The sequence below is a fragment of the Tachypleus tridentatus genome, chromosome 13 (genome assembly GCF_004210375.1).
Source record: "Tachypleus tridentatus isolate NWPU-2018 chromosome 13, ASM421037v1, whole genome shotgun sequence".
NCBI lineage: Eukaryota > Metazoa > Arthropoda > Merostomata > Xiphosura > Limulidae > Tachypleus > Tachypleus tridentatus.
The window spans coordinates 18,650,173-18,665,318 of record NC_134837.1 but is presented as its reverse complement, the minus strand read 5'-3'; positions in this window follow the sequence as shown (position 1 = coordinate 18,665,318).

Sequence of the window (15,146 nt, the reverse complement as noted above, 5' to 3'; positions counted from 1 at the left end):
ACTATGGCACGCACTTCACGGACTTAACCAGTTCAGTAATCTTAAGATAATATTTGTTAGTTTCTTTATTCTTTAAAGTTACACGAAGGGCTGTCTGTGATCTGCCCACCACGAGTATCGAAGCCGCAGTCATACAACTGGGGCGGGGACTTTATAATATATAGCTTCAAAGGTGACGTACAGTGTTTCTCCATTATAAATAAAAATCAACCACGTTTTCCCATAGTATTTGAAACATCTGTTCTCAGCATGTTTTCTGAGCCCTTACTATGGAGTGTTAGTATATGCCTTACGAAGGCCACGGCCTTGAAGATATTTAACCTTGTCTTGATCTTCAAATAGATTGGTTGAATGAAATGAAACAGCCTTAGGATAGGATCAGTTAAAGAAGCAGCAGCCATAATTTGTTATCTTCTTAATAAGGTAATCACTAAGTTAAAACAGGTAGAACTGCGTAGCCTTCTGGAATCATTAGACATGGTTAGTCCTCAAAACATTAGATGTATCCTACTTTTTGTTTCGAAACTTTCAATTTCGTTAATTCTTAACACTCGCAAAGGATCAGTCTTAATAATAACCGGTGACAGTTATTTATGTTAACCATAACTGTTTCGTTATGGTTACTCCGTATGTACATAAAATCTAAGAGTGAATCCAAATTCGCAATAATGACGTTTGATTTTCCAGAACCTTATCATAGTTAAATAAAGTCTACGTCTCGAATATTATTTAAATTTCTCGGAACTCATTATAATTAAAGAAAATGAACAACAAGAATGTTATGTAACTTTCCAGGGCTTTTTTACGGATTTTGTGTTTGAATGTTATCATCGAACATTTTTACCTTTCAGCCGTAGGGGCGCTGTAATGTGATGACCAGTCCCACTATGTGATTGGAATAGCCCTAAAATTGGCAGTGGGCGGTGTTGAGTAGTCGTCCATGCACGTATAGTTCTCTGATAGATTCCCGTGATAACTAATACAGTAAGATAAATATCACGTCTGGGATATCATTTAATGAACGTTTCAAAGTTTATGAAACGTCATAGTTAAAAATAAAATATTTTCTATTTATGTTTTGACCTAGATATTTAGGTTTTTCAGATCATTCGGAAAAAGATCTTAAATGTACTTCTTAAGTTTAAGAATTTCTTATAAATACTAGTGCTGTTTATTTAATTCGTGCATATTTGGCTACAGGTTTTTTTGACATAAAGACATTAAATCCAAAATCTGTCGAGTGTCTCTATTACTTTAACCTGTTGACTGCCAAGTATTTCAGCTGCTACGGCAACTCCGAACCAAGTTCAAAATACAACTCCAATGCTTCTTTATTTTGTAACTTTTTTCGTTACGCCATTTTGGATCGAAAGTGTAACAATTTGTAAGTAGGTCATATGCATGTATGGTGTTGACATCTAGCGTTGAAGTTATGTATTATTGAAAACGAATTAGCTCGTCCGTGGCACTGTGTTGCCGATCGGCTTGGACGAGTTATCTCGTCTACGTCAGTGAACAGGTTAACTTATATGTTATTGGATGGCAACGTGAAGGTTTTATGTTTGTTTTTGTAACTTCTCGCAAAGCTACTGGAAGTCTATCTGCAATAGCAGTTTCTAATTTAAAGTGATGTAAAGCGGTTAACCAACATGACTAATCATCACCTCTTGGGCTACTCTTTACGAATGAGTACTGGATTTGAATGTCACGTCTTAATGCTGCAAAGTCTAAAAGAACGAGCATCTTCAGTGACGGGATTCGAACTTGCGATCCACAGATTGTGAGTCGCTTGCCCTCGCAACCAAAAAATACCAGGACTAAGCTTTTGTAAGTTCCAGAAGTAATAAGTTAATAAACCAGAAATTATTAATCACCACTAGTGTTGAGATTGCGTAATATCATGTGATAGGTGCCGGTAGAGATATCCAGACAAAGCATGTATCAGTGATTAGAGTGGCGGGCTATGGTTCACTATTAGTGACACATCTTTATAAAATGTCCTTTTACCTTTGGACCAATAATAAAGATAATGGCTAAATCACATTATGTGAAGAGACAAAAGTAGCAAAAAAACAGACGAAGAGTGCTGTTGACAAGCTAGTTTCATTCTAGTCATGGACGACTATGATATTTTACGTAAAAACTGATTTCGAACCCTATTTATAAAATTGTAAGACTGCAGACTAACCGCTGTGCCACTCGGGGTTCAATTTCATGTGTAAAGGTCAATGTGCAATCCAGTTCAGTGTAAAAATGAATGATGAATCATCGCATTTACATGTGCTTTTTACAGATCGTTCGTTTTTACTTATTATATAACGCTAGGGTTTCTGCCCGCCAGAATTGGGCTGTTGGAATCATTTCATTAGAAAGGTCCAGTTCGACATGTCTAGAGAGTTGTTTGAAAAATGGTCAAATCATGAGTAAAACAGGTGTTATCTCTATAACTTGACAAAGTAGCAAAAGCAACTAAAAAAAAATGAGCTTATCGACTTTCTTGGCTACGTGTCATGTAAAAGATGCACATGTAATGTGAAGGAATACCACGTACTCCTACAAGTGATATGATTATTCTCCTAAATTGGTGCTCCTTTAATTTCCATGTTCTCATAGCAGCAACAAGGTGTCCACTTTTAACTTGTTACAATCACCTCAGTGCTTTGTTCTTAGGCCTGGCATGACCAGGTGGTTAAGGCGCTCGCCTTCTAATTTGAGGGTCGAGTGTTTGAATCCCCGTCATACCAAACATGCTCGCCCTTTCAGCCGTGGGTGCGTTATAATGTGTCAGACAATCCTATTATTCATTGGTAAAAGAGTAGCCCAAGAGTTGGAGGTGGGTGGTGACGACCAGTTGCCTTCCCTCTAGTCTTACAATACTAGATTAGGGACGACTAGCGTAGATAGTCCTCGTGTAGCTTTGCTCGAAATTCATAACAAACCGAACCAACCTTAGTTCTTTTGTTGGATGAGGTCCTCTGTCTAGAATGATGCTTGAAAGATTCTTCTTGAGAGACAAAATTCTGGCAAGCTAATCACTTATCGGGAAGAAGCAATTGTCAAGTTGCCTACACAAGTACAGACAGCAGTTTTTATGTTGTATCAAAATAAAGATTGTTTTCACTGTCATTTAAATATGGCCAGTCTATTTATCATGTAAATTAAAATTTAGTCAAACTATTAGCTACAGGACACCTATCTTATTTCGTGAAGTTATACGATGGACTGTCTGTGCTCTGCACACCCTGGGTATCGAAACCTATTGTTTAGCGGTGTGAGTCCGCAGACATAGCGCTGTGTCACTTGGAAGGGGACGTGTTTCATTGAAATTGTAGAGTGTGAGATAAGTTTTTGCTATCAGTACATTATTTTTACTTGTTGTAATTCATTATTAGACTATATTAAATAATATCCAAATATACATTAGTACGACCAGACCCAAGTATATTTTCTCTTATTACCTTTGGCCTGGCATGGCCGAGCGCGTAAGGCGTGCGACTCGCAATCCGAGGGTCGCGGGTTCGCGCCCGCGCCGCGCTAAACATGCTCGCCCTCCCAGCCGTGGGGGTGTATAATGTGACGGTCAATCCCACTATTCGTTGGTAAAAGAGTAGCCCAAGAGTTGGCGGTGGGTGGTGATGACTAGCTGCCTTCCCTCTAGTCTTACACTGCTAAATTAGGGACGGCTAGCACAGATAGCCCTCGAGTAGCTTTGTGCGAAATTCCAAAACAAACAAACAAACAAACTTATTACCTTTACGTTACCTATACGCTCCCTACCTTGCTGGTCACTCTTTGTGCACTTTTAAATGCTAAGACGTGGTGTAAAAGTTTCGAGTTGTAACACGTATCTGATGCATAAACATTAATGTGCGTGTTGCAAGATATGATTCTCTGTTGTTTCACTAGTAAGTTCATGTCTGTTTTTTTGTTTTTTATCCGGTAAATAAATGAATATGAACTGGTTTTACCACTGCTGACATATTTCATTGTTAAATATAGTAGCTTGAGGCCTAAAAACAGTAACATTACTTAACTAATAATAACTAATTTTGAGCACATATAACTTTAGTTTTAAACTCGGAGTTTTCTAATAATGGTAGTTTTCTATTCAAACGATTTCAACATTTTCAAACTTCAATCAGAATTAACTGAAGACAATTTGTACTAATGAAAAAAAAAACACATTATAAGTATTCGAAGAAACATGTTGTAACCAATAAAACCCTCGAGCTTGGGTCTGAACATTCTAATAAATTTGTTTTTATAGAATATATAAAATTTTTCGTCTGAAATACAATGTTTCACCAATTATATCTGCATTTCCTAAGCATTACATTGTTATGACTGTGACTTAAGAGAATCTTTCATTTTCCCTAACCTGAATAACTTTGACACCAATCACTATTATTCAGTTAACAAAAACATCACAGATACTTCCACAGTATACAACACCACACTTCCCAACGTATACGTACAGATACAGTCACAAAGTTAACAAATACATCACAGATACTTCCACAGTATACAACACCACACTTCCCAACGTATAATTACAGATACAGTCACAAAGTTAACAAACACATCACAGATACTTCCACAGTATACAACACCACACTTCCCAACGTATAATTACAGATACAGTCACAAAGTTAACAAACACATCACAGATACTTCCACAGTATACAACACCACACTTCCCAACGTATACTTACAGATACAGTCACAAAGTTAACAAACACATCACAGATACTTCCACAGTATACAACACCACACTTCCCAACGTATACTTACAGATACAGTCACAAAGTTCTCAGGTGATGATGACAACAAACTTATTTCTGTTTAAGAAATTAGAATCCGCATTAGAAAGTGATCACCGTTACCCCAGATGAAGATAAAATAACCAATCAAATGCTGAAAATGCATTCAATAATTCAATAACTTACCTTCAAAGTTTGTTTAACTCTTTCTTCCAATATAGATGTCACTCAACACATTTGGTGGAGGGGTAATGTTAATCCGTGTGACATTCGCCCCATTAGCTTGTTAAACCCCAGAAAAAATTATTGAAATAGGTAATAACTACAAGAAGATTATATATTAATATATTATTAATCTATATATTTAAAGGAAGCAATTTGTTATGTAAATATTGTTAGTTGTCGCAAACGATCAAAGTTAATGCTACCTTTCTATACATTAAGAAATGTGATCACGAAATGAACTGGAAATTTGTCAGATTCATGTATAAAACTGAAAATTATGGGAAACAGAAAGTTATGGAATGTTCGTTGTTCCAAAGACTGCCAAACGTCAAACACCACAGAACGTCAGTACAAGTCGAACCCATTCTCTGACGTCATACGCCGTTAACTTACTTCGAAGCAGTGTTATAAAATTGTTTGTTTGTTTGGAATTTCGCACAAAGTTACTCGAGGGCTATCTGTGCTAGCCGTCCCTAATTTAGCAGTGTAACACTAGAGGGAAGGCAGCTAGTCATCACCACCCATCGCCAACTCTTGGGCTACTCTTTTACCAACGAATAGTGGGATTGACCGTCACATTATATGCTCCCACGGCTGGGAGGGCGAGCATGTTTAGCGCGACGCGGGCGCGAACCCGCGAATTACGAGTCGCACGCCTTACGCGCTTGGCCATGCGAGGTCAATGTGTTATAAAATAAACAATATATATATATATATCAGCAATCAACTGTCGGACAGAAGAGGGCGCCTGAAAGTGTCGAAAACAAAAATGATTTAATATTGTTTTGAAAACATTGTTTCGAGTCAAAACGTTGTTTAGATTTTATCCGGTATTGTGTGTTATCTACCGTCTTTTGTTTTTTATCCGGTATTGTGTGTTATCTACCGTCTTCTTGTTTTTTATCCGGTATTGTGTGTTATCTACCGTCTTCTTGTTTTTTATCCGGTATTGTGTGTTATCTACCGTCTTCTTGTTTTTTATCCGGTATTGTGTATTGTCTACCGTCTTCTTGTTTTTTATCCGGTATTGTGTATTATCTACCGTCTTCTTGTTTTTTATCCGGTATTGTGTATTATCTACCGTCTTCTTGTTTTTTATCCGGTATTGTGTGCTATCTACCGTCTTCTTGTTTTTTATCCGGTATTGTGTATTATCTACCGTCTTCTTGTTTTTTAACCGGTATTGTGTATTATCTACCGTCTTCTTGTCATTTCCTTTCATGTGACATCTTGAGTAAATTTTTTTTGCGACCGTTTTGTGAAAATGGGTCTTTAAAACTGTGACATTGAAACTAGATATCCCTTCCATCTGGTTAATTAGATAAATATTGTTTTAGCTGCCTTCGTCTGTGCTGTTGGACTTGGTATGTTGTTTATCGTAACGGTGTTTATTACCCTAAACATATGGCTTCGTTTATTTATTTTATTTTAACTGTCTCAGTCGGATGTATTTCTGTAATTTTGATCGCTATGCCCACATAACATCATCAGAAAGGTGAATAGGAATTGCTTAAATTCCGAGCGTCCACATTCCTTGCAAGTTCCTAAGTGGGTTGCAGATTTAATTATTCAAACATTTTTCCAGACTCTTGAAAGCTGAGATGAATGTTTATTCTAAAGGAAATCTCTGATGATGCTTAGATGTCCAATTTTATTTCAATCGCTCATGACGAAAATGTTTTAAATTGGCAACCAGAAGCGTTGCTAGGGTATAGCACGCTAGACCCGTGCCCCGATTCTACTTGACAATGCCCCGAATTCCAAGTTTTTGTCTTCAAAAATCAGAATGACCGATTATCATACTGAAACGCCAACAATTTCTTCGCTTCTGAGCTCAGGCCCCGGATTTTTAAGTACCTGGTGACGTCTCTATTAGTAACCAATAAAAGTCTCTAGACTATGCTCTGAAAATTTTGATTTTAAAGAAATGATCGAAATGTTCGTCGAAAAGGTAATATTTTGATTTCTGTATATTTATCTCTAGAGCATCTACAAAAGATATGTAATCATTTTTACTTAGGAATATGTTGTTATAATTATTTAAGTATTGTTTGTTTTGAATTTCGTGCAAAGCTACTCGAGGGCTATCTGCGTTAGCCCTCTGTAATTTAGCAGTGTAAGACTAAAGGGAAGGCAACTAGTTACCACCACCCAGCGCCAACTTTTGGGCTACTCATTTACCAACAAATGGTGGAATTGACCGTAACATTATAACGCTTCCACGGCTTAAAGGGCGAGCATGTTTTGGAGTGACGGGGATTCGAACCCGCATATTTCTTTTAAGGAGATTCATTTCTATATATATATATATAGTTAAATATTTATATTTAGGTAGCCTATAAACTCCTTCTAGACTGATACTATAGAATTTCTGTAGAAGATAATAATTGACGAGAAATATGATAATTATAATAGTGAAGTAATAGGGCAGTTGTAAAAGTAATGAAATTCTTATTAAAAAAAGAAAAACATATTTGTTTGTTTGGAATCAGCACAAAGCTACACATGGGGCTATTTGTGCTCTGCTAACCATGGACATGAAAACGTTATTTCTAGTTTTATAAATCTACAGACATGCCGCTGTGCCAAATGGCTTTAATAAATTACTGATTTCATTGTATATTGATTTATTCTTACAGTTTGCCGAAAAGAGAACATCAGTATGGAAGTTCAAGTGTAATGACATTGTCACTTCAAATTGGGTTACGTTAAGTACAATATCTTCTAGCTACCATGTGAGTGACATGTGTGCTACAATAATAAAATACGTGAACAAAACAGTTGACCATTGGAACGGCTAGGAAGAGGTTAAAATGTTTATAACAAGATAAAATGCATCTGAAACAAACTAGTGTTTCATTAAAGATTATTACAAACGTTTTGTTAAAATAAATTTAAATATTTATCAATGGTTTGATGTGTTGAATAGCATCTTTCTCAATCGCCTTAAAACTCTTTCAAATGGTATTGCTTATTAAGAGAAAAACTCGACCACCAATGCATATCTTCCACTTTCGTAATATTTTGATTCGATGCTGCAGTTTTACTCTATTAAGGTTCTAGGACCCGGCATGGCCAGGTGGTTAAGGCACTCGACTAATAATCTGAGGGTCGCGTGTTCGAATCCCCGTGACACGAAACATGCTCGCTCTCTTAGCCGTGGGGGCGTTATAAATCAACGGTCAAGCCCACTATTCTTTGGCAAAAGAGTAACCCAAGAGTTGGCGATGGGTGATGATGACTAGCTGCCTTCCCTCTAGTCTTACACTGCTAAATTATGAACGGCTAGCACAGATAGCCCTGGTGTAGCTTTAAGCGAAATTTGAAAGAAACCTAAACCAAACCATTGGAACTCTGCGAGACATACTTTCAGTCTTACTCTACCACACTCACCTGGTGTTTGAAAGTGGATACCAAAACATTAATGGGACACCATGCTTCATACCAGAAGCATCTAATAGGTTATAAGCAAGTGAAACAACAACAAACAGTAAGGTTATTTATGATTTAATACTAATCATAAGAACACATGAAGAGTGGGATTATATGTTTAAGTGGACGTTGGTACAAATGACAACCTAGCTTATCTTGTTAGCAATGGATTAGTGTTAGCGTTGTTTATCTAAACAGCAACTGGAAGTTATCTGTTGGTTATTTTTTCGTTATTAATGGCATGACATGATAAAAACGTCCCAACTTGGTCAGAATATGCCTGCAACAACTAGGAGACACTGATGTTATAGTCGTGGCACTTGTTTGTTATGACCCCATTATGCCTTTTCTCCATCTTGAAAGATGTTAGTGCTAATGTCCCAATGAAAAAGTCCTCTAAAAATGTCTCGCTTAATATATGCCACATGCAAAGCTTATTAAAAACATTTTTGTAAATGAAATGATGACAAAGTGCATTAAATGTTAATTCGTGGCTGATTTGCATAAATTGCAAGATCGTGAAGACTTGAACCTAGAAAACAAATTACGGTAATTACACATTCAATCGCACAAGCAACAAAAAGAAATTTTAATTTTGCGGCACAAACGTTTTAAGTTGAAAAGTGACAAATGCTATACAACTTTGTAACAAAAATTTGATCTTACTAATGTTGAAGGGAAGTAAGCCCACGGTTAAATTTATAAGAATATTTGATATACTATTTGACCTGTTAAACTCCAGAAATCAAGTTGCTGAAAAATTACAATAATGCAGCAAGAAGTTCTCTTGAGTTTGCTTGGAATGCTTATCTAGCAGATATTCGAAACTGTATACAAAATACAGTTTGGTACAAAAGATAACATACGCCACCAGGGATAGACGTAAGCAATGTCGACGTAAACCAACATATTTTAAATTGTAATCCAATCTGTGCAGCAATTGAGTGTCTGTGCATAATTACATTCACCTTAAACGTTTTTGTTTTATTTTCGTGTTCTTGGGTTAATTTGTGGTTGTAATAAAAATTCTTCTTTTCGACTATTCACAGCTGTATGTACAAAGCTGGTCAGGCGTCGTGAGATAAAATTCACCAAGAAACTTCACTGTCCAGGATGAAACATCAAATTTATATGTCACAAAATATTACATGGCAGTTCCTAGAGGTTCTGGAATGTGTTAGGCACACGTGTTATACGCAAGCATGATCTTGAATTACATTAGCCTATTCGCCTTTGGGGGGGGGGAAGAATTGCTGTTTTGAAAGAAGTAGTTATAAATGAAGTTGTCTCTAACTTGTATGGACACGTTTGATTGCACAACAAAAGATGAAAAATAGTTACAATCAGTTTCATAAAGTGTTCACTTATGAGTTATGTAAAAAACACAAACCTATCACTTTGCTAAACAGCAAAAATGTAAAACAGGTAAAATGTGAGAAAACTAAGATATTTTTTTAAACATCAGTAGTTTTAACTTGTGTGTAAATAACACACAACATAACATCTTTATATAACATCTAAAGAGTATAGAGTACTGCTGCTTTACAAACATTCATATGTATGTAGCACGTTTATCAATTAATTATAATTTGTGACATTAAACGTGAAAACAAATTCATATTATATAATAGTGTAATATAATCTACCTCACTTAGTATCATATGTACGTTATTAGTCTACTGGTACAACATTCGAGGTATTCAAAACAATGCTGGTATGTTGTATTGTTAGATAATGAACTAGAATACTCAATAGTTGTTTTTTCTGTATCAACATGAATACTTGAAGTGTGTTTATACTGTTAATTCTACTTTAACACAGACCTGTTTAGGCTTCGACCAGAATTTCTCACTTTTGTTAATAATGTAACAGACCACAGTAAAACCAATTTAGACCAACGCAGTATTACCAGTTATAACTATTTTTAATTTTATAATGCTAGTTGTATGAACAGGTATTTGAACACTTTGAATAGTTGTTTTCTTTTCAGAATAACAACGCAAAACAAAACGGGTAAAATATAAATAAATCAAAACATATATAGAAAAGTGACAAGAAGTGTCGTGAAGACTGAGATATTCAAAACTGAGAGACTGAAACTTTTACAGACTATTCAATCATCACTTGAATATTGTTGACAGTTCGGGGAATCATAAGAGACTATGAATCCTTGGTTTCATCTGATCACACAGCCATCAAATCTATACTTAAAAATGAGGAAATGTTTGATAAAATGTCATTGACAAAGTAATGGAAAACTCAAGAAGAAAGAGACATTGCAATTTGTCGCTTGTGTTAATACTATTGGAACACAGTTTTTCAGTTTCCCAAATAAAACAGTGATTGAGAAAGAATGAATAAGAGGGTTTTTTACAACGAAAAGAGTCGAGTAAGTTTTAATATATATACTTTGCACTTAGCGAAGTAGAAACTTAGGCTACATATGAGCAGGGGTGTAGAATTTTTACATCTGATGAGGAGATGATTTTTGCAACCACTTATGTGGACTGTTCAATTTGCAAATTGGTAATCTGTGATTATGTGAAAGCTGTAAACATGCAGTCACAGAGAAATCTTGTTGCCACGATACTTGCATGTATACTTAGGCCTACTGACTGATATTTACGAACTATCGCTTAGATCGAAAAGCTTAGAAGCACAACTATATTAAAGATGTACATTTCGGCTACTGAAAAAGCCTACATCTAGGCCTAATTATGTAATTCGATTGATAAGAACACGAGAATCACAAGAACAAACAGACAATTTGTAGGCCTGTGATGCAATAAAACAATTCAACAGACCAAACTGTAGGGGGTGATGATTGTATGCACCATACCCCCCACCTAAAGTGAAGGGGGGATGTATACTCCCCCCAGGATCTACCCCCCTGCATATGAGTACATAGAGCACATATGATAAAGAAGAGTTCTTGTTCTATCGGAGTTTTTCGTTCTATGGTAAATGTCATATTCCTCACTCTTCACTATGAACGAACCGAAAGGAAACTTGGTATTTTCTCTATACATTTAGGTTACCGATTTAATACAAAATAAACAAGACGGTTGAAAAGGAAGTGGTATAATTTAAAAGCGAAACATTTATTTTTTAAGCCTACCTGTTGTACATTTTATCATTAACCAAGACCTTGAACAAATTATATTTTTAATTTAGGTGACTGATTGTAGTTAATCACAAAGCTACACATTAGACTATCTGTGTTCTTCGCACAACGGGTATCGAAAACCAGTTTCTAGCATTTTAAATCCGTAGGCATAACCTTGTGTCATTGGGGGGCATTTAGGTAACACAAAGGTAACCAGAGAAAATTCTGGTTTGGTTGTACTAATGTATATCTTGATATTATTTAATAAAGTCTAATGATGAATTACAACAATTAAGAACAATATACTAATAGCAAAATATTTGGGCCCTGCATGGCCAGGTGGTTAAGGCGCTCGACTCGTAATTCGAGGGTCGCTGGTCCGAATCCCCGTTACATCAAACATGCTCGTTCTTTAAGCCGTGACGGCGTTATAATGTGACGGTAAATCCCACTATTCGTTGGTAAAAAAAAAAGTAGCCCAAGAATTAGCGGTGAATGGTGATGCCTTCCCTATAGTATTACACTGCCTAAATTATGGACGGCTAGCGCAGATAGCCCTCGTGTAGCTTTGAGCGAAATTCAAAAACAAACAAACAAAATATTTTCTCACTTTCCACAGTCGCGATGGAACTGAATGGACGCTAACTTGTTCATCGTATGTATGTAACATACATTTTATATGAAAAATCAAACTATCCAAACAGTCCTTCCTATGGACCTTCAGTATTTCTTCCAGCATATAAAAGAATTGCGAGATCGACAAAAAGGTATCAAAGATATATACTGATGTTATTATTCTTGTCAAAAACACTACTTTTATGGGGCTTGTTTGTTTAGTAGATCTCCCGAAATTACTGGAGTTGCAGCAGGGTCTTGTTAGAAGACTTGTTTGTCTAGCGGATCCCTTGAAATTACTAAAGTTGCAGCAGAGCCTTGTTAGAGGACTTGTTTGTCTAGTGGATCTCCTGAAATTACTGGAGTTGCAGCAGGGCCTTGATAGAGGACTTGTTTGTCTAGTGGACCCCTTGAAATTACTGGAATTGCAGCAGAGCCTTGTTAGAGGAATTGTTTCTCGAGTGGATCCCTTGAAATTACTGAAGTTGCTGCAGAGCCTTGTTAGAAGACTTGTTTGTCTAGTGAATCTTCTGAAATTACTGGAGTTGCAGCAGGGCGTTGTGAGAAGACTTGTTTGTCTAGTGGATCCCTTGAAATTACTGGAGTTGCAGCTGGATGTTGTTTGTGTAGTTGTATTCTAAAGAATGATGTAGTTCTATATGAACTGTGTGGTGTGACTCATATAACACTTTATCAATGTGGTCACTTTCAGGCGAAAGGGGAAATCAGTATAAAAAACGAACTAGAAGTGAAAGCAGATATCCTCTTTTTTAATTAAAATAAAACCAGCATTACCATTTCTAGTTTTAGATACAGAATAGCTGTAACAAGAACATTTAAATTGTTAATAGATGTTTGTAATGTATGTAAAGATTGGCCTTAAAGAGTAACCATAAAATACAATGGCGGACAGTTTGAAGTGAGCTTATCCAAACTGTGTAATTGTTATTGATTGCTTTGAAATAAAGCGCGAGAAGCCACAAAATGTAAATAATCAAAATCACTTTCATATAAATAACAAAAGTTATTTTGCATTGAATTCTTTTATAGAAATTGTACCAAATAGACATTGTTATGTTCGCATTCAAATGTTATGGTGCACGTTTAATGTACTAAAGTATTGAAGATAATTTCGAAAGTACTTGCTATCAGGTGATGTGGTGCTGGCAGATATACGTTTTCTCATAAACACGCTTGAGTATTTTGTTTGGATAGGTTATTCTGTTACGTGGGGAAGTTGTGAACTTAAGAAAACACAGTCCTGGAATTACTGAATGTCTTTGTTTTCTAGCATTGTTTTTTGTTCCCATCAGAAATAGCTGAAATGACTCAGTTTTTTTTATACAAGTTGTTTTCAAACTGTGGGGCACAACCTTCTGTTGTTGTTGTTGGAAGGAGGTGAAACTGTGGGCACAATCTTCTGTTGTTGTTGGAAGGAGGTCAAACTGTGGGGCACAACCTTCTGTTGTTGTTGGAAGAAGGTCAAACTGTGGAGCACAACCTTCTGTTGTTGTTGTTGGAAGGAGGTCAAACTGTGGGGCACAACATTCTGTTGTTGTTGTTGGAAGGAGGTCAAACTGTGGGCACAACCTTCTGTTGTTGTTGGAAGGAGGTCAAACTGTGGGGCACAACCTTCTGTTGTTGTTGTTGGAAGGAGATCAAACTGTGGGGGGCACAACCTTTTGTTGTTGTTGGAAGGAGGTGGTTTGTTAGGAAAACATTTCTCCTTTTGTTTTATTTTTAAGACTAAATTTATCATTGCAATTATTGACTACATATATATATATATATATCACAGTTTAAAATGAGTTTAATGTTTTTCGTTTCAATAAGGGAAGTGTATTATATAGAAAAAATGAGGCACGGCGTAAAAAGTTTGAGAAACTGCTCAATGCTGTAGTGTGAGTTTGATACATACATAGATTTATTAATTTTAACTGTCTCAGTATTAAATTTAGCAGTTTGTCACTAAACACTGCTCTCTTAAATTTTAACTTGGAGAATCACTTGAAAAAGGCAGTTCACGGTGTATAATATTCATTTCATCTCTGTTACGTTTTATTTACCTAATTTGTCGTTGAGCACCTACAGGATTGAATTGAGATTTGAGCACTTCTCCAGTTTCGAAAAAAACAACAACAAAAAACAATTATTAAGCAACAAGTTTTAGTACCTCAAAGAAAAAAGTAGGTGACTTTACATTTAATGTAATATTTTTATATAGATAAGCTTGTAATAAATTTGGTTATGGTTTTAAAATGCGATGCATTGAATAAGAGATTATTCAGCAAATTTAAATTAATTTAGAGCTTCTATAATGTCATTCCGCGTGAAAAAGAAGTCCCAGTTTTTAACTCTCGACAAATGATAACTGTAATCAGTATAAGCTCTCAGATACTTTCCTCAGTCACACACACGATTTTCCACTCTTCCTCTTTCTCATTACACGTACTATGTAATATTTTTTCATTGGTCAGAATAATCCTCTATTAGGAATCGTTTATTTGTAGATGCTAAGCCCCGCCCCTGGTTTACCCAAATTAAAACCGTGTGAAAGAATGGATGGAAGATTTTTGTGCTGTTTTAAATAATTTCAATTAGTTTTGACAATTAGTCATTCTGTGGTTAAAACTGTTGAATAAATATTTCTCTTAATGTCTTAATAAAGTTGTTAAACCTATGTCTAGGTCAACAAAATTTAAATTTGTCTGACGTAAATTAATACACGCATTTTACATAAACAAAGACTATTAATTTTATCCAAGAAACAGTTTCAGAAAATAGTATATTCACATGTTAATGTATTGTTTTTAAGTCACTGACCCAACCAATTAACAGTCAAAAACACAGTTGGTATTTATTATCATTTTTCAACAGTACAAATATGAATGGACAAAGAAAAGTATTTATTAAAATATAAGAAAAAAACAGCGTAGTTTTAAAAATGAGCAATTTGAACGAATTTAATATGTGTTTTGTAAATATTTCGCAAAAAAAGGATTCGAAGT